We start from the raw sequence: 26,686 nt of genomic DNA, 5'->3' as shown, positions 1-26,686 counted from the left end.
CCATTCCGATGTACATTTCTTTTCTGGCCTACATGTCTTGTCTTTCCTTCTCACGAAGTACCACATTGTCAGGGACACCTGTGAGCCTGTTGGAACTCCTGCCCCTACCCCAAAAGGAGCAAAGGTAGACCAGACTCAAGGGGGTAATTGGCCTTAGTCTTGTTCCTATATTCTCCAATATTGATGTGTTTACCTATCTATTTTTGAATCAGATGGGCCGCCGATGTGTGCAATGGATAGAAGATTAAGATAGCGTTCTAATTGATCTGTTAAAGCATTCAATAGTACATCATAAAATCATCATATCATAGAAACCCTACAGTGCAGAAGGAGGCCATTCAGCCCATCGAGTCTGCACCGACCACAATCCCACCCAGGCCCTATTCCCGTAACCCCACATATTTACCCTTTTAATCCTCTGACGCTAAGGGGAAATTTAGCACAGCCAATCCACCTAACCCACACAATGTGGGAGAAAACTGGAGCACCTGGAGGAAACCCACGCAGACATAGGGAGAATGTGAAAACTCCGCACCGACAGTGACCCAAGGCATGAATTAAACCTGTCACAGCATCCTTGGCGCTGTGAGGCAGCAGTGCTAACCACTGCGCCGCCCATCCTGTCACTCAGTTAGATCAGACTTGATCTGAGTGACAGAACAGGATAAAGGGATTGAATGGCCTCCATCTGTTCCCATCATGTTTCAGCTTTATAGAACCTTAGTTCATGTTGCAGCTTTATAGAACCTTAGTTAGGCCGCACTTAGAATATAATGTTCAATTCTGGTCTCCACACTACCAGAAGGATGTGGAGGCTTTGGAGAGGGTACAGAAAAGATTTACCAGGATGTTGCCTGGTATGGAGGGCATTAGCTGTGAGGAGAGGTTGGAGAAACTTGGCTTGTTCTCACTGAAGCGACGGAGGTTGAGGGGAGACCTGATAGAAGTCTACAAGATTTTGAGAGGCATGGACAGAGTGGAGAGTCAGAAGCTTTTTCCCAGGGTGGAAGAGTCAATTACTAGAGGGCATAGATTTAAGGTGCGAGGGGCAAGGTTTAAAGGAGATGTACGAGGCAGATGTTTTACACAGAGAATAGTGGGTGCCTGGAACTCGTTGCCGGGGGAGGTAGTGGAAGCAGATATGGTAGTGACTTTTAAGGGGCATCTTGACAAGTACATGAATAGGATGGGAATAGAGGGATATGGTCCCCGGAAGGGTAGGGGGTTTTAGTTAATTCGGGCAGCATGGTCGGTGCAGGCTTGGAGGGCCGAAGGGCCTGTTCTTGTGCTGTAATTTTCTTTGTTCTTCGTTCTTTGTTCTATGTTTCAGAGATAAATTATATCATGCCATGCTCCTCCAATCCCTTCTCTGCTAATGGAGTTTCTACAATCCCAACCTGATCGCCATAATGGATTGTCGTCAAATTTTGGGGAGACTCTTTCCCAAATAAGTCCAGAAAAGAGAGAGAGAGGAAAAACATTTGGAGTAAGGCGGTATCGTCTCCAGCGACTCCTCCGAGTATCCGGCTAAACGGAATGTCATGGCACATATCCATCATTAGCTGCACGGATAGCAGAGCCACACAATCCCATCACAACCTGCTTTGCAAGCGGTGAAAGTTCGATCAGAAATAGCAGAGAAAAGCAGGGGAAGTTGGAAAATGCAAGTTAATGCTCAGCAGGACAGACAGCGTCTGGGGAGAGTGATTTGACAGAGGGGAGGATTATAGAGATAGAGTAGGAATAATGGGATAGCTCTACCAAAGAACCAAGACTGACGTGAATGGCCTCCTCCTGTGTGTAACATTCTATATTTCTGCTGTCACAATTCATGCCTCCTCTGGGCCCTTTATTTCATTTCCTCATTTTGCCGCCAATCTTTCCCTCGCATCATCATGACGTTTATCATTTAATCTCTCCTCCTGCCCCAGTCACAAACCTCCCCTTTTTTCTTTTTTCCTCCCTTACCATGATTCCTTAAAACCTGTTGCATTCTCCAGTTCTGATGAAAGGTCACTGACTCTGCTTCTCTCTTTCTACAGATGCTGCCAGACCAGCTGAGTGTTTCTAGAATTTTCTATTTGTTATTCCAGATTTCCAGCGTCTGCAGTATTTTGCTGCTGTTGAAGTGGGAAAGCGATTGGGGTTTTCTATCTGCTGCAAAATGTACAGCACAGCAACAGGCCATTCGGCCCAACTGGTCCATACTGGTACTTACGTCCCACACGAGACTCCTCCGCCTCTTTTAATCTAATGCTATTAGCCTCTCCTGCTGTTCCTTTCTCGCTCATGTTCATCCAATGTTCTCTTTCGATTGGTCCCTGCCACAGGAGTGCTGTGAGGTACATGAAACTCTGAGACACAGCTCTGATGTATTTCCACACATCTGCACCCAACACATCATTCCCACTTCCAATCTGGCTGCGGTGTGATCCATTATTAAGGAGGTCGTAGCTGGACATTTAGGAAATCGTAATGCTGTCAGGCAGTCAACATGGTTTTGTGAAAGGGAAGTTGCATCTGAGGACTTTGTTCGAGTTGTGTGAGGATTTAACAAGTAGGGTGGATAAAGGGGAGCCAGTAGATGTAGTATACTTGGCTTTCCAAAAGGCATTCAATAAGATGTCACAGAAAAGGTTACTGCATAAGATAAAATAAGAGCTCGTGGTGTTAGGGGTGGTATTTTAGCACGGATAAGGGAATGGCTAACTGCCAGGAAACAGAGAGTCAGGATAAAGGGTCATTTTCAGGTTGGCAACTTATAAATTAGTGGCGTGCCACAAGGGTCAGTCAGTACTGGGGCCTCAACTATTTATGACCTATATTAATGACTTGGATGAAGGGCGCCATGTTTGCTGACAATACAAAGATAGATCGGAAAGCAAGCTGTGAGGAGGGCACGAGCCTCTGTGAAGGGATATAGATAGGTTAACTGAGTGGGCAGAGATTTGGCAGATGGAGCATAATGTGAGAAAATATGAACGTGTCCGCTTTGGGAGGAAGAAAAGCAGAATATTATTCAAATGGAGAGAGGCTGCAGAAAGCTGCAGTACAGAGGGATCTGGGTGTCCTTGCACATGAATTCCAAAATGTTAGCATGCAGGAACAGCAAGTAATTGGGGAGGCAAATTGAATGTTGGCCTTTATTGCACAGGGGGTTGGTGTATAAAAGGATGGAAGCCTTTCTGCAGCTGTACAGTGCATTAGTGATATCACACCTGGAGTACTGCGCACAGTTCTGATCTCCTTCAGGAGCTAATTCAGAGAAGTTTCACTTGACTGATTTCTGGATAAAAAGGGTGTGGTATGAGAAAGGATTGAGCAGGTTGGGCCTAAACGCCTTGAAGTTTAGAAGAATGAGAGGCGATCTTATTGAAATATATAAGATTATATAAGAAATACATAAGACCCTCTGATATAAGAGGGTGGCACGGTGGCACAGTGGTTAGCACTGCTGCCTCACAACACCAGGGACCTGGGTTCGATTCCCAGCTTGGGTCGCTGTCTATGTAGAGTTTGCACGTTCTTTCCATGTCTGCGTGGGTTTCCTCAGAGTGCTCCGGTTTCCTCCCGCAGTCTGAAAGATGTGCTGGTTAGGTGCATTGGCCATGCTAAATTCTCCCTCAGTGCACCCGGACAGGCACCGGAGTGGGGGATTTTCACAGTGACTTCATTGCAGTGTTAATGTGGATACTGATAAATAAACTTTAACTTTAAAGATTCTGAGGGGGCTTGACAGGGTGGATGCTGAGAGGATGATTCCCCTTGTGGGGGATTCTTGAACTAGGAGGCACAGTTTAGAAGAAAGGGGTCTCCCCACTAAAGACAGAGATAAGGAATTTCTTCTCTCTGAGGATGGTTAGTTTTGGAATTATCTTCCTCAAAGAATAGATCATTGAACATGTTCAAGGCTGAGTTAGACAGAAGTTTGATGGACAAGGGTACCCAGGGATCTGGGGGACAGGCAGGAACATGGAACTAAGACCGCAATCAGATCAGGTGTGGTCTTATTGAATGGTGGAGCAGGCTCAAGGGGCTGAATGGCCTACTTTTGTTCCTATTCCTTATGATATTATGAACTTACGAAAGGAAGAGGGGATTTATAAATCGAAGAAACGAAGAAACGATATGCGGTGTTGAGTCAGAAGCATTTGCTTGTGTCCGGGTTGAGGTAGTAGGTTGTATAGTTTAGAATTACACCACGGGAGTTAACTGTACAATCTCCTAGCTTTCCCCGGAGCATGCACGATCCATCGAGAGACGCGACGCTGCGGCCATCCAAGACAGACATTTGCTTTCGAGAAAGATTCTAGCCAGTCCTTTGGTGCGCAAAAGCACGTCCTCTCTCTGATCACGGACACGTTCCAGTGAGAGGAACTTTTCAAATTTAGTCCTTGTCAACATCGGCAGCAACTATTGCCCAAAACTGGGCTATAAACCTTGACATCTTCAAAGGGCAGTTCAAGTGGCGTTGGGTTGCCAACTCTTGATTTTGTCACGCAATCTCTCATCTCTAACCCCCACCCCCACTCTTCCCCCTTCCCACCAGGAAAAACACCCTTGGGATCCATCGGCTTCCCATAAGGGCAAAGTGAAGAGATTTCTTCCTACCCACCGCACTGTCCCACCCCCACCCCCACTCCGGCCCCCCATCCCCACCTGACCCTCAGCCATACGGAATATTGGGAATGGTGGGGTGGGTGTAAGTGTGTGGAAATTGACTGATTGGATGATTCTTTCAGTCAAATGGCCAATTCCACCAACTGCAATATCTACTGAATGAGAAGTGCTGGGTGGAAGTGAAAGCTCTGGTTTTGAATGCTCCCTGTAACGTTTCTCCTGGTTTTGCTCACAGCCGTATCCTGGAGGTTAATCTTTAATTCCTGGAGATTCCTGGGCAGTCCTGAAGGGGTGACAACCCTAGTTGGCAGCAACAAAAAAGAATGAGAGGTAAGGGGCATAAAATCCAAGTTAGGCTTAGTTAAATCTTTTCTATCCCAATTTTCTCCCAGCTCGACCTGAAAGTGTTAACTTTAGACCGGGATTTAATACTGCCTGCACTGGCTGTCCGACTATAATGGCCTCGCCTGGTCAGTCTTTGGTTTGTGCCAAGATGGTGGTCTATTAGACTGCGAAGAGCATCATCCCCTATCTTGCCTATACACAACACTAATGTCAGCGTCGCTAAGTGAATCCCTTGCCTCGGAGTCAAATGCTCAGGGGTACAAGTCCGCATCCAGGAAACCTGAGCACTAAATCTAGATTGATGCCTCCAGTGCAGTGCTGAGGGTGTGCGGCACTGTCAGAGGCGCCACCTTTTAGATGAGACAGTAAACCAAGGGCGTGTCTGTCACAATCCGATCATTTATCTCATTTCTGTTTGTGTGACCTTGCTGTGCGAAGGTCAGTGTTTTCCAACAGTGACTACACTTTAGAAATAATCATTCCCATACTGATAGCAGTGGGACATCCTGGACTGTAGCATGCATCGGGTCCTGCAAGGAGCGATAGAAGAGCAAGCTTGTTACAGCAAGAGTCATTGGGTCTGATCTCCTGGTCTAGTTTCAGTCGTCTAAGGAGGTCAAAGTGGAGGTTCTGTGGCACAGTGGGTAGCGTCCCTACCACTGAGCAAGAAACTGTGGGTTAAAGTCCCACCCCAGGACTTAATGGCCGAGGAAGATGCATTCATAACGTAGTTTCAACCGACAAAATCCTTCCAAACCTGCCAATTGGCTTGTGGTAAGAGTGAGAAAGACTTCTAGCCAGCCCTGTTTGGTGAGAAGTGATGCTCCTCAAGCTATAAGTCACTTGCAACCTGTTCTATGAATAAAAAGAAAGTTGCCATTGTCCCAGATCCCTTTGAGGGGCAGAGCTAAATGGTGGTGATTTAACTTGAGGATCATCACACCTCAGGCAAGGGGCAAGGTTGAGAAGGCGGAACCTTCATGAATAATCTCAGCCGGTACAGGAATTGAACCCACACTGTTGGCATCACTGACCAGCCATCCAGCCAACTGAGCTAAACTGACCCCTCTAAAAGCAACTAGCTATGGAAGTCTGCCTTAGTACACCACCATGAGCGGGAGGAGTATTGGAATGGAAGGAGGTCAGAGACAAATTTTCCACAGAATTTTTCACTTGTTGGTCTTGGATTTTTTTGGCCCCTCCCAGAAGATCAAAGCACCATGGATTGGAATGGGGAGGGGGAGGGGAAGTAGGGAATATTTAATCTTGTTGCTCCAGTCATCATGAGGTGTGAGGCAGGCTGAATGGACCATCAGGTCTTATCCTCCCATCAATTCAGAATATTCTTATGTTGACTTTGCTCCAGGAGCCACACACCAAGCCCATATTTTCCCCAAGTCCTTACATCAGTGTTGTTACAGCTGATTGTTATCTCACCCCACTCCCAACCCCAACCCCAGCAAGCTGATTCAAGTGAGCACAGTGATGATGGTTGAATGGTTGCAAGGTAAGATAGGGCAGCAGTTTTCAAAGTTTACAGAAGGTCGAAAGTGGGAAGTTGCCCAGGAGAGCTCAAAAATATTTGAGTTTGAAGGTAACAAAAGTATTTGAGTTTTGGCAGCAAGTGAGCTGAGATATAGAATCATAGAATCATGCAGCGCAGAGGAGGCCCTTCAGCACATGGAGTCCACATCGACACATTAGAAACAGCTGAACTCCCACCTAACCCCATTTACCAGCACTTGGCCCATAGCCCTGAATGTTATGATGTGCCAAGTGCTCATCCAGATACATTTTAAAGGATGTGAGGCAACTCGCCTCTACCACCCTCCCAGGCAGCGCATTCCACTCCATCACCACTCTCTGGGTAAAAAAAAGCTTTTCCTCACATCCCCCCCTAAACTTCCTGCCCCTCACCTTGAATCGATGTCCCCTGGTGACTGACCCTTCCACTAAGGGGAACAACCGCTCCTTATCCATCTGTCCATGTCTCTCATAAACTTGCACACCTCGATCAGGTCACCCCTCAGCCTTCCCAAGCCTACGCAACCATTCTTCATTACTTAAGTGTTCCATCCCAAGCAGCACCCTGGCGAATCTCCTCTGCACCCTCTCCAGTGCAATCACATCCTTCCAATAATGTGGTGACCAGAACTGCACACCATACTCTAGTAGTTGCCTCACCAAGGTCTATATACCTCGCATTAAGTTGATCTTTTTCTGCACCCTAGCTATGACTGTAACACTACATTCTGCACTCTCTCCTTTCCTTCTCTATGAACAGTATGTTTTGTCTGTATAGTGCGCAAGAAACAATACTTTTCACTGTATACTAATTCATGTGACAATAAATCAAATCAAATCAAATCAACATGACTTCCCTGCTTTTATAATCTATGCCTTGATTGATAACTATCCCAGATGCCTTTTTCACCACTAACATGCCTTCCGCTTTCAGAGCTCTGTGAACAAACATGCCAAGGTCCCTTTGTTCCACAGTGCTTCCTTGTGTCCTACCATTCATTGAGTACTTCCTTGTCAAATTACTCCTTCCAAAGTGCATCATCTCACACTTTTCATGGTTAAATTCCATCTGTCACTTATCTGCCCATTTGATTATTCCATCTATATCTTCTTGTCTGCCTCACTCTTAACCACCCGTCCAATCTTTGTGTCATCCACAAATTTACTGATCCTACCCCCACATAGTCATCAATGTTATTTATATAAATGATGAATAATAGGGGGCCCAACACAGATCCCTGTGGCATGCCACTGGACACTGGCTTCCAGTCACTAAAGCAGCCTTCTGTCATCACTCTCTGTCTTCTACAACTGAGCCAATTTTGAATCCACTTTATCAAATTACCCTGTATCCCATGTGAATTTATCTTCTTTACAAGTCTCCCATGTGGGACCTTGTCAAAGGCTTTGTTGAAATCCATATAAACTACATCGACTGCACTACCCTCATCTACACACCTGGTCACCTCCTCAAAAAATTCAATCAAATTTGTTTCGGCATGACCTCACTCTTACGAAGCCATGCTGACTATCCCTGATCAAACCTTGCCTCTCCAAGTGGAGATAGATGCTCTCCTTCAGAAGTTTCTCTAATAGTTTTCCTACCACTGATGTGAGACTCACTGGTTTGCAGTACGCTGATTTACCTCTACAACCCTTCTTAGATAGCATAACCACATTAGCTGTTCTCCAGTCGTCTGGCACCCCCCCGTGGCCAGAGTGGAATTGAAAATTTGGGTCAGAGCCCCTGCAATCTTCTCCTATGCCTCTCACAGCAGCCTAGGGCACAATTCATCTGGATCTGGAGATCTATCTACTTTTAAGGCTGCCAACACCTCCAATATCTTGTCCTTCCCTGTGTCAATTTGCTTAAGAACCTCACAGCCTCTTTCCCTGAATTCCCTTTCATGATCCTCATTCTCTTGGGTGAAGACGAATGTGAAGTATTCATTCAACACTTGACCAATGTCCGCTGGCTCCACCCACAGATTGCCTCCTTTGTCCCCAATGGGCCCTACTCTTTCCCTGGTTATCCTCTTCCCATTGACATGATTAGAGATTATCTTGGGATTTTCCCTACTTTTACCAGCCAGAGCTTTCACAGATCCCCTCTTTGCATTCCTAATTGCTTTCTTAAGCTCCATCCTGCACGTTCTATACCTCACTAATGCCTACATTAGTTTGCTCCCCTTGTATTTTTTAAAAGCCTTTTTTTTCCTTCTCATTGTATCCTGAATATCTCTGGTCATCCATGGTGCTCTGGGCTTGTTTTCCTACCTATCACCTTAGAGGGAACATGCTGGCCTTGTACCCTTCCCATTTCCTTTTTGAATGCCCCCCACTGCTCTTCTGTAGATTTTCCCATTAGTAGCTGTTCTCAGTCTACCTTGGCCAGATCCTGTCTTATTTGACTAAAATCTGCTCTCCCCCAATCCAAAACTTTTTTTTTGCAGCTTGTCTATTTCCTTGTCCATAACAAGCTTAAATTGTACCGTGTTGTGATTGCTATCACTAAAATGCTCCCCCACCACCACCTCAACCACCTGTCTGGCTTCATTTCCCAGAATCAGGTCCAGCACAGCTCCTTCCCTTGTTGGACCCTCTACATATCGATTTAACAAATGCCCCTGTACACATTTCAAGAAATCTACTCCATCTAAGCCCTTTTGTGCTGTAGTTTTTCTATGTTTCTATATTAACACTATGTATATCAAGGTTAATGTTGGGAAAGTTGAAATCACCTAATATAATAACCCTATTATTGTTTTTACACACCTCCACAAACTGAATGCATATTTGCTCCTCAATATTTGCTCCTCTGACTATCTGCAGATCTATAATAAACACCTAACAATATGGCTGCCCCTTTTGTATTCCTAAGTTCTACCCACAAAGCTTTATTTGTTGCCCTCTCCAAGATATCACCTCTCCTTACTGCAGGAACTGATTCCTTAACTAATAATGCAGTGCCTCCTCCTCTTTTATCTCCTTCCCTTTCTCATCTGATGATTCTATGTCCCGGAATGTTGAGTTGCCAATCGTTTCCTTCCTTCAACCATGTCTCTATGATGGCTATTATTTGTGATGTTCCAAAGGGGGACGGGGGTGGGTGTAGAAATAGGCAACCTTGCTGATGGAGGGACAGGGGGGTTGGGACGGGGATGGGCCGGGGGCTGGTGGGGGGGGGGGTCACAAATCTAGTTCAGAGTCAATACCTCACCACCATGAAATTGTTGAGATTAACCAGCAATGTGAATTAGTGTGCATCTAGAATGGCTAACCAACTGGACAAATGGTTGTTTTAGGCCAGTGTTCTATCATTGTCCACATGTATTTTGGTGTTTGGTTCAGCAGAATTGTGCACCCACCACCTTGCAATCCATCCCGTCTGGATTGTAGAGCCTCCACTTATACCTAAGCAGAGCAAACACAGCAAACTGCATCAAGTAAAGGCCGTGATCCTCGTGTTGCTTCTTGCAACTCTGATTCAGCACTTAAAACACCATCCCATCCACACAGCAGCCAGAAACTAGTTCCAGGGTTGGTGGAGTGATGCAATGTTTCGATTATGGGCCCCTCATTCCTTCTGTTTTCTTCCAATAACTCACTGTGGTTTGTTTGCAAACACAAGAATGCAGGAAAGGATCTTTCAAGACTGATGCTGAATCAAAATGGCCAACCATCATGATTAAACACTTCTTCATCATCACACCCTCCACCCCCCCGCCCCCCACCCCATACCAACATCCCGACTCCAATGTCAGGTAATCTCCTGGGAGAGGCAAAAAAAATTAAATGATGGGAAAAAAATACTCTCAGACGATTGAAACCAATCCAAGAGATCACAATGGATTAAGTGTTTATCTATAAAGACACTTACCCTCTATATGAGAGAATCTGATGTGAATAGGTGGATTGGCAGTTATTATGTAGAATTTACAAGAAAGAAATAGACTATTGGACCCAAATGGCCAATGCCAGGTTCGACACGAATTGTCCATTCCCACCTCCACCATATAGTATTCCTCTATTCCAATTCCTTCTTGTACACCTTAATCCTTCTCTTCATAGAATCTACGGCATGAAGACAGGCCCTTCGGCCCAAACCGGTCCATGCCGACCAAAAGGCCCATCTAAGCTAACCCCACTTGCCTGCATTTGGCCCATATCCCTCTAAACCTTTCCTATCCATGTATCTGTCCAAATGCCTTTTAAATGTTGTCAATGTCCCTGCCTCAACCACTTCCTCCGGCAGCTCATTCCACATACGTACCACCCTCTGTAAAAACGTTGCTCCTCAGGTTCCCATTAATTCTTTCCCCTCTTAACTTAAAGGGATCAAAGCCTTAACCTCTGGAAAAATCTCCTCTGACTATTGGTTCTAAGGAGAGTGTGGGAAATGATTTGGAGACAGTTTCAATCCAGAGCACCGATCCCACACCACTAAGATGCCTCTAATTCATCTCTACTTAGCACTAACTTGGCAGCTCTTGCCCAAGAGGGTGTGGGAAATCATTTTCTGCAGTGTCTTTCACAACTTTAGTACATTCCAAAATGCTTTCGCATCCAATTAAGTACTTTTGATGCATAGCTACTCTGTAAATATGGGCCAGCACGTGGCAGAGTGGTTAGCACTGCTGCCCCACAGCGCCAGAGACCCGGGTTCAAATCCAGCCTTGGATGACTGTGTGCAGTTTGCACATTCACTCCGTGTCTGTGTGGGTTTCCTCCGGGTGCTCCGATTTCCTCCCAAACTCCAAAGATGTGCGGGTTAGGTTGATTGGTCCTAATGTCAGGGAGAATCGCAGCGTAAGTACATGGGGTTATGGGAATAGGGTGGGGTTGTGATTTGAACATAGGAGACCCAGCAGCCAGTTCACACAGAGCAAGCTCCTATAAACAGTAATGTGATCATTTTAATTCTGTTGGATTGGGGGCAAATATTGGCCAAGGTAGTGGGGGGAACTCTCCTGCCCTTCAAAAGAGTGATATGGAATGTCTCACCTCCACCTAAAAGGGCAGAGGGAGGCTCAGTGGAACAGCTCGGTCAAGGTTTGACACATCCAACAGTATAGCGCCAACTCGGTACAGTACTGGGGTCTCAGCTTGTGAGGTAGGCCCCCAAACCTTCTGACTGAGGGGAGAGTGGTCCATCCCTTGCCCCGGTCAACACCTTGGAAAGTCAGCGACACAATGCTGGAATAGGGAGCATTCTTCAGAGGTACACTTTTGGGGTAGTGCTGGCAGATTTTCAACTACAAGAGGGCACAGGTTTAAGGTGAGAGGGGGTAAGTTTAGGGGAGATGTGCAGGGAAAGTTTTTCACACAGAGGGTGGTGGGTGTCTGGAATGCACGGCCAGTGGAGGTGGTGGAAGCAGGCACCTTATCAATATTCAAGGCACATCTTGATAGACACATGAATGGGGGACGAAAAGAGGGATAGAAACTGCGTATCGGCGCAGGCTTAGTGTGCCAAAGGGCCTGTTCTTGTGTTGTATTGTTCTTTGTTCTTTGACTTTCACTCAGTTCCTCAGGAATGGTACTAATATGAGAGGTGTAAATCTGAAAGGCTTTCTTCCCAATATGAAGCTTCGGCAGACGGTTGCACAGCTGAGAAAGAAAAGGCTCCAGGGGTGATACTGAATCCTCACTCCCCATCTGGTCAGACTCCATATTGGGAGCTTTGCCGGGATATTATTCAGGTTATTCATGAAGGCCCGAAAAAAACTCAACCTTGCCCCTCGTCAGAGGTGTGGTAGCCCTCAGGTTAAATCACCACCAAGGTACTGGGGAAAGTCAGATACTTACCAAAGTCAGCTTTCCCCCTCAAAGGGGAGAGCAGCCTATGGTCATCGAATTATAGAATCCCTACAGTGCAGAAGGAGGCCATTCGGCCCATCAAGTCTGCACCAACCACAATCCCATCCAGGCCAAATTCCTGTAACCCCACATATTCACCCTGCTAATGCCCCTGATATTAGGGTCAATTTAGCATGGCCAATCCACCTAACCCGCACATCTTTAAACTGTGGGAAGAAACCGAGGCACCCGGAGGAAACGCATGCAGACACGAGGAGAATGCGCAAACTCCACACAGGCAGTGACCCAAGCTGGAAATCGAACCTGGGTCCCTGGCGCTGTGAGGCAGCAGTGCTAACCACTGTGCCACTATGCCATCATCTGGGAGCACGGTGACTTTACCTTTACCTATTGCCAGGAGTATGGTCAAGCAGCCCTGACCCAGCACCAACACCTCGATCTGTTTGCATCAAGAGGAAAGTCATTGTGCATGTCTGTAAATTTCCAAGATCCATCCTTATCAATGAAGTTGTCTCGCTGTCGATAGTTTACTCAAGTGAAAGATGGTGGCCGGAATTCTCCGGCCTTCATGCCTCACTGCCGTCAGCAAGAGCAGAGAATTTGGTGCTCAGCTAAATCTCTGTTCACTGCAGTAGGAGCAGAGAATCCCAGCCGCGCGCGAGGTCGGGGGAATTCCAACCAATGTCGGTAACTTCTGACAAGACTCCTGAGTTTGTCTGCCCAAACCAAAAGGGAACACAATCAACACTCACACTCGACAAACTTCCCTCTGGTAACACTGCCAGTTTCTTGTGACGCTGCTTTGGCATGTCTTTCACTGGAAGCACACCCTCCATGTCCAAATTTCCCAAATATTGAAACCCATCATCGGGATCATTCTGATTCAGAATTACGGACACCAGTTGAAGTGATTTTTAATTTCTTTATTTCAAAATATTGATGACTGTGAATCTAGTACGGCTGTGACCTGCAACAGAGGGCCAGAGCTCCGTGAACTCACACTCAAGATTTATAAAACACTTGGTTAGGCCTCAGCGGGAGTCCCGGGTTCAGTTCCAGCCACCACATTTCAGGATGGGTGTCAAGAACCTTGAGAGGGTGCAGAGGTGGTTTACCAGGAATCAGGAGCCTTAAATATATGGAGTGACTGGAAAAGCTGGGAGCGTTCTCCTTACAGCAGGGAAGGCTAAGAGGAGATTTAATGGAGGTTTTCAGGATCCCAATGCTTGCCAACGCTTGCTGGACATCCTCTTGGAGGTTGGATCACATGCGCTCCTGCATCTAACTGCCCCATCCAGTCAAAATAGAGGGTGGGCTTCTCCAGCCGTGCGCATCCCAAGACCAGGAATTGCCCCCCAACGTCAACAGAGTTTTATATGGCCCGCCGAATTCTCTGTCCCGCCCGCTGCGATTCCTGCGGCAGGCGGGAAGGGAAAATTCTGCCCAATGTTTCCAATCACAGCAGGGTTCGTCACCAGGGGACGTGGATTTAAACCAATGGCTCTAAATTGGCTCTTGAAGCTGGTCTGAAATTAAGGCTGCCATGGAAACGCTCTGGCAGAAACACGGCTGAATAACCAGAGTGTTCGGAAAGTTGTTGTAATCTGGTTAACGGAAGCAGATTCGATGGTCACACTCTAAAGAGAATTGGATATATCCTTGGAAACGATAAATCGGAAGTAAGAAAAGAGAGGAGTCAGGCTGATTGGCTAGCTCTTTCAAAGAACTCGCACAGGCACTGTGGGCCGAATGGCCTCCCTCTGCGTCCTTCTATCTGACCATATTTAGTTTTTCAAATAAATGCCGAAAGAAGAAATATTATTGGACATAGAAGAGCCTGACTTCATGCTATTTCACAGAGCTGTGAGGTTGGGCCTTGCTCGTTGTTGTGTCACTGTGTGATCGGGAACAGCCGTGTTTCTGCCAGAGCGTTTCCATGGCAGCCTTAATTTCAGACCAGCTTCAAGAGCCAATTTAGAGCCATGGGATCCTGGAAAACAGCTCAAGATCCCAACGCTTGCCAACGCTTGCTGGACATCCTCTTTGAGGTTGGATCATATGCGCTCCTGCCTCTTAACTCCCCCATCCAGTCAGAAAAAGCCTGGCTCATCTGCAGTCTTGAAATAATCAATAAATGAAGGAAAATCAGCATCTCTTTAACATTTCCAGGATTCCTTTCCCTCCTCAGGATTAATCTGTCATGCCAGGGGACTCCAAACCAATCTTGGAGTGTTGGCAACCACAGCAACGTTGCCCATTAGCTCTGAGATTCATGAACTAACTGAGGCAAGGGTCGCTTTTAGCAGGGATCGTTTGTCAGCTTTTACTCAATGTGATATACTAACCAGCGCAATTTAGCTTGACCTAAATCACTGTGGTGTCATTTGTCTCACAGCAATTGTTAACAGTCATCTTGACAATGGGCTGGCTTTGCCAGTATCAATTATGGTGGTAGTGATTCAGCAGAATGTTCTGTACAATGTGCCAAAAGCACAATTTTAAGCCTTTTGTTTCCCCACTCTCAGTATTCACAGCACCATTGCCTCTCTCTGTACAAGTATTCTTAGGATTCCCATCCTGGGAAGATACAAAAGTAAATAACCCTTGCGGTAAACACTGTTGCCAACTCTGGTTGGGTATATTCCTGGAAGTCTCATCACATAGAATCATAGAATCTACAGTGCAGAAGGAGACTATTTGGCCCATCGAGCCTGCACCGACAACAATCCCACCCAGGTCCCATCCCCGTAACCCCCTAACACTAAAGGGCAATTTATCATGGCCAATTAACCTAACCCGCACATCCTTGGATTATGGGAGGAAACTGAAGCACCCAGAGGAAACCCACGCAGACATGGAAAGAATGTGCAAACTCCACACAGTCACCCGAGACCAGAATTGAATCCGGGTCCCTGGTGCTGTGAGGCAGCAGTGCTAACCATAGTACCACGTTGATGTGTAGTAGGATTTGTATAAATAGTTCACAAGGAATAAAAATTGCAGGAGAATGGGGAAGTGCAGGGGAATGGGGACTAACTGGATTTGCTTTTTAAATGAGCTTTACACATTGGGGCAGCATGGTGGCACAGTGGTGAGCACTGCTGCCTCACAGCGCCAGGGACCCGGGTTCGATTCCCAGCTTGGGTCACTGTCTGGAGTTTGCACATTCTCCCCGTGTCTGCGTGGATTTCCTCCGGGTGCTCCGGTTTCCTCCCACAGTCCAGAGATGTGCGGGTTAGTTTGATTGGCCATGCTAAATTACCCCTTAGTGTCAGGGGGACTAGCAGGGTAAATACGGGGACAGGGGCTGGGTAGGGTTGTGATCGATGCAGACTCGATGGGCCGAATGGCCTCCTTCTGCATTGTAGGGATACTAAGGGATTCTATAAATGGGAGGTGAACAGAGGGATAGAAACCACATATTGATGCAGGCTTGGTGGGTCGAAGGGCCTGTTCCTGTGCAGTCGTGTTCTTTGTTGTTTGAGCTGTGCAGACTCGATGGGCTGAATGGCGTCACTCTGTGCTCTGCTATTCCATTATTCTATCTGTTCCTGATATGGAGGTGTCACTGGCAAGGTCAATAATTATTTACCCATCATTAAATGCCCTGGGATGGTGGTGGTGAGCTGCCTCCTTGAACTGTTCCAATGGACACATGTCGAGAACCAGGCAGGACTGAGTTATTGCCCATTAATCATCTTCTCCGGGGATGACAGTGAGATGCACATGAACCATTCAGTACCAGGCTGTGGTGAGCTATTGCTGTGAGATCGCAGTGTGAGTTGTGTATGTAAGCGGAGAAGACGCTGAGGAAAACATGAGTTGGAATGAAAGCAGGCTGCTGCGAGTTGTCTGTTTTTACTTTGCCTGCATTATAAAATGGAAAATAACTTTCAAAGGTCCACCCATGCAATGTTTGCTACGAACAGAACCCTTAAGAATCCATTCAGAGGCAGAGAATAGTTGCTAAAACTGTTAGTCAGCAGAAAGTTACATAGAATAGCAAACTTTTTAAATTCAGTTATAAGATGAGGGCGTTACTGACTAGGCTAGCATTTATTTCCCATCCCTAGTTGCCCTTGAGAAAATGGTGGTGAGCTGCCTTCTTTAACCACGGCAGCCCATGTGATGTAGGTACACCCACAGTGTTGTTAGGGAGGGAGTTCCAGGATTTTGATCCAGCGACAGTGAAAGTCAGGATGAGTTGTGATTTGGAGGGAAATATATACAGGGGGTGGTGTTCCCATACACCTGCTGCCCCTTTAGGTGATAGATGTTGCGCGTTTGGAAGGTGCGGTCAAAGGAGCCTTAGTCAGTTTCTGCAGTGCATCTTGTAGATGCGTGTTGGTGGTGGAGGGAGTGAATGTTTGTGGAAGGGGAGCCAATCTAACGGGCTGCTTTGTCCTGGTTGGTGTGGAGCTTTTTGAGTATTGCCGGAGCTGCACTCCTTCAGGTAAGCGGACAGAATTCCATGACACTCCTTGTATTTCTGGTCATTGGTAACCCCAAGGATGTTGAGAGCGAGGCATTAAAAGATATGTTAGGAGTGTCAAAGCAAAACGGTTAGCTTCTCTCTTTTTGGAAATGGTCATTGCTGGCACTTATACAGCATTAACTGGGGCGGTAATGGCCTAGTGGTATCATCACTGGACTATTAATCCAGAAACTCAGCTAATGTTCTGGGGACCCGGGTTCAAATCCCACCACGGCAGATGGTGGAATTTGAATTCAAGAAAATAAATCCGGAATTAAGAATCAACTGATGATCGTGAAACTATTGTCGACTGTTGGAAAAACCCATCTGGTTCACTAATGTCCTTTAGGGAAGGAGATCTGCTGTCCTTATCTGGTCTGGCCTACATGTGACTCCAGAGCAACAGCAATGTGGTTGACTCTCAACTGCCCACAGGCAACTAGGAATGGGCAATAAATGCTGGCCAGCCAGCGACGCCCATGTCCCATGAACAAAAAAAAATAATAATGTTACTCTTCACTTATCAGCTCAAGCCTGAGTGTTATCCACATCTTGTTAAGTGTGGACAGAGTTTGCTTTAGTATCTGGAATGTCTTAGAATCACATAACCCGTACAGTGCAGAAGGAGGCCATTCAGCCCATTGACTCTGCACCAACTCTCTGACAGGACAGTTGAAACAGGTTCGATAGGAAATTTCAAAAGAGAACCGGAATTTGAAGGGAAAGATATACAGAGCCATGGGGAACCAGTTGGGATTGGGATTGGGATTGATTGAATAGCTCTACCAAAAGAACTAGCACAAGCATGTTGGGCTGAATGTCCTTCCTCTGTGTTGTACCATTCTGTATAACTGAATCATGCTCTGAGGATCAGCAAACACTGTAATCAGAGATTTGGTGAATTTTCAGTGCATTGTGCAAGGACTGTAGGTCAAAGCCACGGAGCTTTGATACTGGCACATAATCTCACTCCAAAGGAGGTGCAGATAAGAGAAATACGCCTGAGGCTCTGCTTCTGTCTCCATGATTTGGGACTCTCAATGATTTTTAATCATTAGAATTAATAGCTGGAAAATTGAGAGGGCTGAAGACAAGCTCAAGTAACGTAGTCAATTCTGCAACTCGCTGAATGAGTTGGTGCTTGGAATGGACTCTGCAAGACATTGTCCTTAATGCCGTTGCTATTCTCGGTAGCCTCCTTCCTGTTGGACTTCAGAAGTTGAAAGTTCATCCAAGTATCCTCCACCTGATCAGTCTCCAATGACTCCTGCTGAATGATGGGGGTACTTCAGCATTGTCAAGGTGAGGTAGGATTGCCCCTGGTTTTCAAAGCCCCCCCAATGCTCTCCAACAGTCTGGCAAAGCTCACAGAGGCAGGGCTTAAGCCAAGGACGTAAGGGACCAAAAGGCGACACAATATGAATTGTTCCAGGGGAATAGAGAGAAGACTTTGCAGAAACGGCTCACCTTCTCAAGAACAATTAAGGACGGGCAATAAATGCTCATCCAGCCAGCAATGCCCACTGGCCGTGAAAGTCTAAGAAAGGCAGGGGAAGGGGATGGGAATTTAATTGTTTATCAATAGATCTGCCCACATTTTTGTGAGCATGTACCCTGACCTGTTAATGGCATCAGTCTCAGAGAATGCCCCCCAGCTGCACCTTCCCCCAACACCCCCCCCCCCACCCCGCCCTCCCGCCACCCCTACCCCCACCACCCCACCACCTTAGCCCTGGCAAGAGAAATAAAGGGGTTCCATACTTCAAAACAGCAAAGGAATCCCTGCCGTACACTGGTGAAGTACATTCAGTCTAAACCCCTTGCGCTAAAAACAAAACTTTCCCAGAAAATGACTAAACTCAGGCAGCTCCCGAATCCCCTGGCGAGGATTGGTTGGAGGGCATGGCCCTGCTCCAAATCCAAACAGGCGTGCGTTCACCTTTGAACCCACAAATACCTTCTCCAGATGTACGAGAGTCAAACAATGCAAAAAATCGTGCTGCCTCAGCCAAAGTGTATCCAGCTGGCAAAGGCTCGGTTTTTGTGCAAGTCATTGGTTACAACTGTGTTTCCACTGATGTGACAGTTGAAAAGTTTATTGCGAGGTTAGGGAACCGTAATAAGCGGCTCTTTGTCGTGCAGGGGCTGGAGGCGTTTTGCAGAGGTTGGAAACGCCACGTTGAAACCGTTTTGATACCAATTCCACCTCTCTGTTTTTGTGTAAACTCAGGGCGGACCCCAGCTCTTTATGCTGTGCGTTTGTCTTCCGCGTCAGCCGCGGTTCACTCCAGCTTCTGTGTCAGAAAATTGGGGGTTCCACCCCCGCTCTGGGTCCTGAGCACAAAAGTCCAACTGACTCACTGACCGAGGGAGTGCTGTACCTTCTGAGGTGTGGCCTTTTGGGATGAGATGTTAAAACGGACTTCCTTTGATGAATGTGAAAGCTCCCATGGCACTATTTGAAGAGGTACAGCTGTGTCCTGGCCAAGATTTGTCCCTCAACAAACATCATTAGAACAGATTTCCGAGAGAATTAAATCTGCCGTACTTACCCAGCCTGGCCTACATGTGACTCCAGAGCCACAGCAATGTGGTTGACTCTTCGCCGTCCTCTGAAATGTCCTAGCAAGCCATTCAGTTGTTTCAAACTGCTACAGATGACCCGACATTGACCTTAGCACCAGAAACAGCAGTGGCAAACCCAGCCCTGTCGGCCCTGCAGCGTCCTCCTTACTGACATCTGGGGTTTGTGCCAAGATCAGGAGAGCTGTCCCACAGACTAGTCAAGCAACAGCCTCACATAGTCATTTTCACACAATCGTACCTTACAATGTCCTAGACAGCACCATCCCTGCAGATGTCCTGCCCCACAGGACAGAGGGGGTGGTACAGTGGCATAAAGTCGAGAGGGGGATGCCCTGTGAGTCCCCAACATTGTCCCCATGAAGCCTCAAGGTGTTAGGTCAAAATGGACAAGGAAAGCTTCTGTTGGTTATCACACCCCACTCCCTCCATTGATGATTCATTATTCCTCCATGTTGAATGCCACTTAGAGGAAGCACTGAGGGTGAAAGGGCACAGAATGTACTCCGGTTCGGGAACTTCAACGTCCATCACCAACAGTGGTTTGGTCGCTCCAACACCCATTGAGCTGGTGAGGTCCTAAAGCACTGAGACTGCGGCAGGTGCTGAGGGAACTAACAAGAGGGAAAAGCATGCTTGACCGCACCCTCACCAAGCTGCCTGCCGCAGATGCATCTGTCCATGACAGTTTTGATCGGAGTGCTCGCTGCACAATCCTTGCGGAGACAAAGTCCCGCTTTCACATTGTGGGAAACCTCCATCGTGTTGTGTGGCACCCCCACCATACTGAATGGGACAGGTTTCAAATAGATCTATCAACTCAAACTGAGCATCCATGAGGGACAGTGGGCCATCAGCAACAACACAATTGTCATCAACCACAATCAGTAACCTCATGACCCAACATAGCCCCCATGCTACCATTACTATCAAACCAGAGGTTCAACCATGGTTCAATGGTTCAATGGCAGGAGGGCATGCCAGGAGCAGCACCAGGCATACCTAAAAATGAGGTGTCAATCTGATGAAGCTACAACACAGGGTTATTTGCATTCCAAATAATATACGCAGAATGTGATCGAGCTAAGCGATCCCACAACCAGCAGATCAGATTGAAGCTTTGTAGTCTTGCCACATTGAGTTGTGAACGGTGGTGGACAATTCACTGAAGGAGGAGGCTGCACAAATATCCCCATCCTCAATGATGGAGGAGCCCAGGACATCAGTGCAAAAGACAAGAGTTAAGCATTTAAACCATCTGCAGCCAAAAGTGCCGAGTGGGTGATCCATTTGGGGCTCCTCCTGTGGTCCACCGCATCACAGATGCCCATCTTGAGTCAATTCAATTTATGTGATATCAGGAAACAGCTCAAAGCACTGGATACTGCAAACACTATGTGCCCTGATTGCATACCAGAAACAGTGCTGAAGACTTGTGCCCCAGAACTTGCTGCACTCCTAGTCAAGCAAGTTGGCAGACAGGAAACAACGAGCAGGAATAAATGGGTCTTTTTCCAAATGGCAGGCAGTGACTAGTGGGATACCGTAGGGATCAGTGCTAGGGCCCCAGCTATTCAAATATTTATTAATGATTTAGATGAAGGAACTAAATGCAATATCTCTAGATTTGCAGATGACACAAAGCTGAATGGGTGGGTGAGCTGTGAGGAGGAGGCAGAGATCCTTCAATATGATTTGGACAAGATGAGTGAGTGGGCAAATGCATGGCAGATGCAGTATAATGTGGACAAATGTGAGGTTATCCACTTTGGTAGCAAAAACAGGAAGGCAGATTATTGCCTGAATGGCTTTAAATTCAGAGAGGGAAATGTACAATGAGACCTGGGTGTCCTCGTACAGTAAGAAGTCTAACAACACCAGGTTAAAGTCCAACAGGTTTATTTGGTAGCAAATGCCACCAGCTTTTGGAGTGTGCTGCTCCTTCGTCAGGTGGAGTGGGAGATGTGCTCAACATACAGAGACACAAACTCAATTTACAGAATAATGATTGGAATGCTAATCAATGCTAATACAGCTAATCAAGTCTTAAAGAAAAGTCCCGAGGCATGGTACATTGGGGAAACCATGCAGACGCTACGACAACGGACGAATGAACACCGCTCGACAATCACCAGGCAAGACTGTTCTCTTCCTGTTGGGGAACACTTCAGCGGTCACGGGCACTCAGCCTCTGATCTTCGGGTAAGCGTTCTCCAAGGCGGCCTTCACGACACATGACACTGCAGGGTCGCTGAGCAGAAACTGATAGCCAAGTTCCGCACACATGAGGACGGCCTCAACCGGGATCTTGGGTTCATGTCACACGATCTGTAACCCCCACAACTTGCCTGGACTGGCAGAGTCTCACTGGCTGTCCTGTCTGGAGACAATACACATCTCTTTAACCTGTGCTTAATGCGCTCTCCACTCACATTGTCTGTACCTTTAAGACTTGATTAGCTGTATTAGCATTGATTAGCTTGATTAGCATTCCAATCATTATTCTGTAAATTGAGTTTGTGTCTCTGTATGCCCTGTTTGTGAGCACATCTCCCACTCCACCTGACGAAGGAGCAGCGCTCCAAAAGCTGGTGGCATTTGCTACTAAATAAACCTGTTGGACTTTAACCTGGTGTTGTTAGACTTCTTACTGTGTTTACCCCAGTCCAATGCCGGCATCTCCACATCATGTCTTCGTACACCAGTCGCTGAAGTTAAGCATGCAGGTGCAGAACGTGGTAAAGAAGGTAAATGGTATACTGGCCTTCATAGCGAGAGGATTCGAGTCCAGGAGTAGGGATGTCCTGATGCAATTATACAGGGCCTTGGTGAAGCCACACCTGGAATACTGTGTGCAGTTCTGGGCTCCTTATCTGAGGAAGGATGTTCTTACTCTAGAAGGAGTGCAGAGAAGGAACACCAGACTGATACCTGGGATGGTGGGACTGACGTATGAGGAGAGATTGAGTCAGTTAGGATTGTATTCGCTGGAGTTAAGGAGAATGAGGGGAGATCTTATAGAGACTATAAAATTCTAACAGGTCTAGATGCAAGAAGGATGTTCCTGATGGTGGGGGAGTCCAGAACCAGAGGCCACAGTCTAAGAATACTCAGGGTAAACCATTTAGGACTGAGATGAGAAGAAATTTCTTCACCCAGAGAGTGATAAGCCTGTGGAATTCACTACCACAGAAAGCAGTTGAGGCCAAAAATTGCATGTTTTCAAGAAGCAGTTGGATATAGCTGTTGGGATGAAGGGGATCAAAGGATATGGGGTGAAGACGGGATCATGCTATTGATTTGGATGATCAGCCATGATCATGCAGAATAATGGAGCAGGCTCGGAGGGCTGAATGGCCTCCTCCTGCTCCTATTTTCTATGTTTCTATTGCCAAAGTCTTGGTGCCGTTCATGCCGGCAGGGTTTTACGGTTCAGCCAACGGGACACCCCATCACAGGTTTCCCAGCGGCGAGGAGTGTGTTCAATGGGGATATCCCAATGACAACAGCGGGACCAATGCTGCCAGTGAGCAGTGCACCATCACCCAGCACTACGAAACAAGCCGCAGAGAGGGAGGAAAATCCCACTCCTATATTTGTAAGCTGTTCTGGTACATCTACAACATTGGCATCACCAGAAATGTGGAAAATTGCCCAGTTATGTCCTGTCCACGAAAAGCGTCACAAATCCAATTACTGCCCTATCAGCCTACTCTCAGGCTACACTCAGTCACCTCCTGACTCCCTAAAGCCTGTGCACTATCTACAAGACACAAAGTCAGGAGTGTGATGGAATACTCTCCACTTGCCTGGATGAATGCAGCTCCAACAACGCTCAAGAAGTTCAACAACATTCAGGTCAAAGCAGCCTGTTTAATTGGCAACCCATCCACCGCCTTCAATATTTACTCCCTCCACTACTGAGGCACAGTGTGTATCATCGACAAGGTGCATTGCAACAACTCACCAAACCTCCTTCAACTTCCAAGCCTGTGACCTCTACCATCTAGGAAAGGGCAGCAGGCACATGGGAACACACCCCCTGCAAGTTCTCCTCCAAGCCACTCACCATCCTGATTTGGAAATATATCGCCGTTCCTTCACTGTCATTGGGTCAAAATCCTGGAGCTCTCTCCCTAACAGCACTGTGGGTGTACCTACACCACATGGATTGCTGCGATTCAAGAAGGCAGCTCACCGCCACCTTCTCAAGGGTAATTAGGGATGGGTAATAAATGCTGGCCTAGCCATTGACATCCACATCCCATGAAAAAATACAAAAGAAAGATGTTCAGGTTATCATCCCATTTGGCTGTTTGTGGAATTTGGCTGTGGGATTTGTTGTGCACAGATTGGTTGCTGTGTTCCCTAAATTACATAGTGACTAGACTTCAAAAGTAATTCATTGGGTGCAAAATGCTTTGGGATATCCTGAGGCTGTAAAATGTGCTGAAGAAATACTAGTCTTTCTCTCCTTATCCCTGCCTTCCAGAAACTTGATGTGGAGATGCCGGCGTTGGACTGGGGTAAACACAATAAGGAGTCTAACAACACCAGGTTAAAGTCCAACAGGTTTATTTGGTAGCAAACGCCACTAGCTTTCGGAGCGCTGCCCCTTCATCAGGTGAGTGGAAGATTCCACTCACCTGACGAAGGAGCAGCGCTCCGAAAGCTAGTGACGTTTGCTACCAAATAAACCTGTTGGACTTTAACCTGGTGTTGTTAGACTCCTTATTGTGTTTTCCAGAAACTTCCCATTTCCATCCCAGGCAACATCCTGGAGAATCTCCTCTGCATCCTCTTCAGAGCAATCACGTCCTTCTGACAGTGTGGCAACCAGAACTACACACAATACTCCATCTGCGGCCTAACCAATGCATTATAAAGTTGTACCAAGACCTCCCTGCTCCTACATTCAATGCCTGGCTAATGAAGGCAAGCATTCTGTTTGCCTTCTTCACCACACTATCTACCTATGCTACCATCTTCAGGGATCTATGGACTTGAACCCCAAGGTCCCTTTGTTCCTCAATACTCCTTCAGGACCTACCGTTCATTGTGTATGTTGTACCTGTATTAGACTTCGCAACATGCATCACCTCACACTTATCAGGATTAAACTCCATCTGCCATTGCTCTGCCCAACTCTTTTAGTGCTCTATATCTGCCATATACTTCCTTTTCCTTTATCAAACCCTTGATATCCCTTGACATCCAGGGATCCCTGGACTTGCCACCCTTGCCCTTCACTCTTACAGGAACACATTGTTCCTGAGTTCATACCAATTTCACTTTTAAAAGACTCCCACTTTCAAATGTAGATTTACCGAGATCAAAACCCCCTGCATCCCCCACCCACCACCTTCCTCTCCCTCCTCACCCCACTCTCTCATGATCAATCAAACTGAGCTCCACCATTGGTGCAGGGATATCACAACAGAGGTACAGAAGGATACCATTCAGCCCCTCAAGTCTGACCCACCGTTCAGTGAGATCATGACTGACCTGCATCTAACCTCCAACCATCTATAATACCCTTGACGAGCTAAGCTCCAAATTTCTACCGCATGATGTAGCATTTCCTAAATCATATGAATGTCCGTGCATGTTCCAGTCGGTCTCTGCATGGTGGAAGGAAACTAGTTCCAAGTCCAATCCTTTGCACCCCCCTCCCTGAACAAGCAGCGCTGACATGCAGTGATAGCACCCAGCTGTTGGCCAAGCTCAGATCAGCCCTACCCATGATGCCCTGGGTTTGGTTGCCATGTCAGCGAATTTCTGCCAGGACCCGTCAGTATGGTTGACTTCAGTGGCTCTGGCCTTAGAAAGCCGTCTTCTTTTGATTGCTACCCAGTGACACTCACTGGGAAGATGCCACCCCTGGCTAGCAACCACCAACACTCAACATCTGGCATAGAATGACCTCTCGGATCTCAGCTTCTGCAGCGACATTGCCCAGGGGTGCCCAGCACCAGCAGAGAAGACAAACGAGGGGAAATTTTTTTCAAAGGCGAGGGAAGGAAATTGGCATTTTATTCCTGTAGTAATCGCGAGGTGGAAGGGTTTTTTTTTGCTACCACAGCAGATGCAGTCATCAATTCACAGGAGCTTCAGTGTCTGCAGTTAGGGAGCTAATCGATCTGTCTGGCACAGGCTGCTTCCCTTACGCTGTGTCACAAGCTTTCTTCACTGCTTGATGAAGGTGCAGCCTCTGGACCCCGCACAAGATCAATGCCATTGATTTTTTTTTTTGAAAATGAGGGGGAGGGGTGGGAATGGGGCAGGTGGGGGTGGAGTGAAGCGGGGTGGGGGGTGGGGGGGGGGCGGGTGGAGTGGGGGGGGGGGGTGGAGAGCAGGGGGATGGCAGTGGAGGAAGAAAATAGACCGACGGAAGAATCCTGGATCTTCGACTGAACAGACAATTCAGCAACCCAGTTTTGTGTGTCTCTATAATATGTGTATATGTGACTTTGTGTGTATGTGCGTGAATGTGTCTGTCTTTTTAAAGGATATGTGCGTGTTATTGGTGTATATCTGTGGGTATAATATATTTGTGTTCTTGTAAGAAATGTATCTTTTATGCCAGCTGAACGCAGTTAGCATGTTGGAGGGGATTACAATTGTTTGATTTTTTTCCAAGTGTTAAGTCATGGGTCTTTGTTTGAAATGAAAGATGCATATGGCAAGAGAAGAGACCCTCTCCTTGGGCTTTCTTGACAGTAGTAATAGAGCAGATTGATTACAGCGTCTGCGATTCTGTCTTATATTGATCCTATCTGCTCTGCATTCCCAACGGATTCGCAGTCTTCCAAAAAGGAGGCAGCATACTTGAACCTGGCCACCATTACAGGTCGACACTCTTTATCTCTCTCTCTCTCGTGTTATTTTTAACACCTGATCTTGGCTTCAGTTCATTTAATTTGCCTTTTATTTCTTTTTTAAATGATGTGCGACTGCAGTCAGGTACGCGTACCGCACTAAGCGATGCCAGCTCCTCTCTCCTTCTGAAGAGAAATAGCTTTGTCTATTTGCTTCCCCTCGACGCTGATTCGAAGGGGACTGCGCGCGACGGCTGAGGGAGGCAACCCTTGCGAGCAAGAGAGGGGGCAAGGTAGCTTGGCCCCGTAAGCTCCAACTGAACAATTATTATCGGAACGGTGGCAGGGGGGGGGGGGGGGGGGTTCTTTTTTGTGGAACTTATTTATTTATTTATCGTGATAGCCAGCCTGAGGTCGCGACCCCAATTTGTCTGGGGCATTGTGGGTAAAGCGAAGGTGCGGGGGGGGGAGGTGGGTGGGAGTGGGGGGAAGTGTGGAGGGG

At 47.0% G+C, this 26,686-nt stretch overlaps 1 long non-coding RNA gene across 4 annotated transcripts in view; it reads left to right on the top strand.

The window, feature by feature from the left end:
* Positions 1-21,468, top strand: part of LOC144506211 (uncharacterized) — a 322,365-nt gene extending 300,897 nt beyond the window's left edge. For all 4 annotated transcript variants that reach the window (XR_013499864.1, XR_013499863.1, XR_013499865.1 and 1 more), the window contains 2 exons: positions 4,856-4,950; positions 21,402-21,468. This is a non-coding gene — a long non-coding RNA (uncharacterized LOC144506211). The remainder of the gene's footprint in view (positions 1-4,855; positions 4,951-21,401) is intronic.
* Positions 21,469-26,686: the final 5,218 nt, after the last annotated feature.

Source organism: Mustelus asterias, chromosome 17 (genome assembly GCF_964213995.1).
Source record: "Mustelus asterias chromosome 17, sMusAst1.hap1.1, whole genome shotgun sequence".
In the NCBI taxonomy this organism is placed as follows: domain Eukaryota; kingdom Metazoa; phylum Chordata; class Chondrichthyes; order Carcharhiniformes; family Triakidae; genus Mustelus; species Mustelus asterias.
The sequence above is the reverse complement of the archived record's forward strand: the minus strand, read 5'-3'. Positions and strand labels throughout refer to the sequence as shown.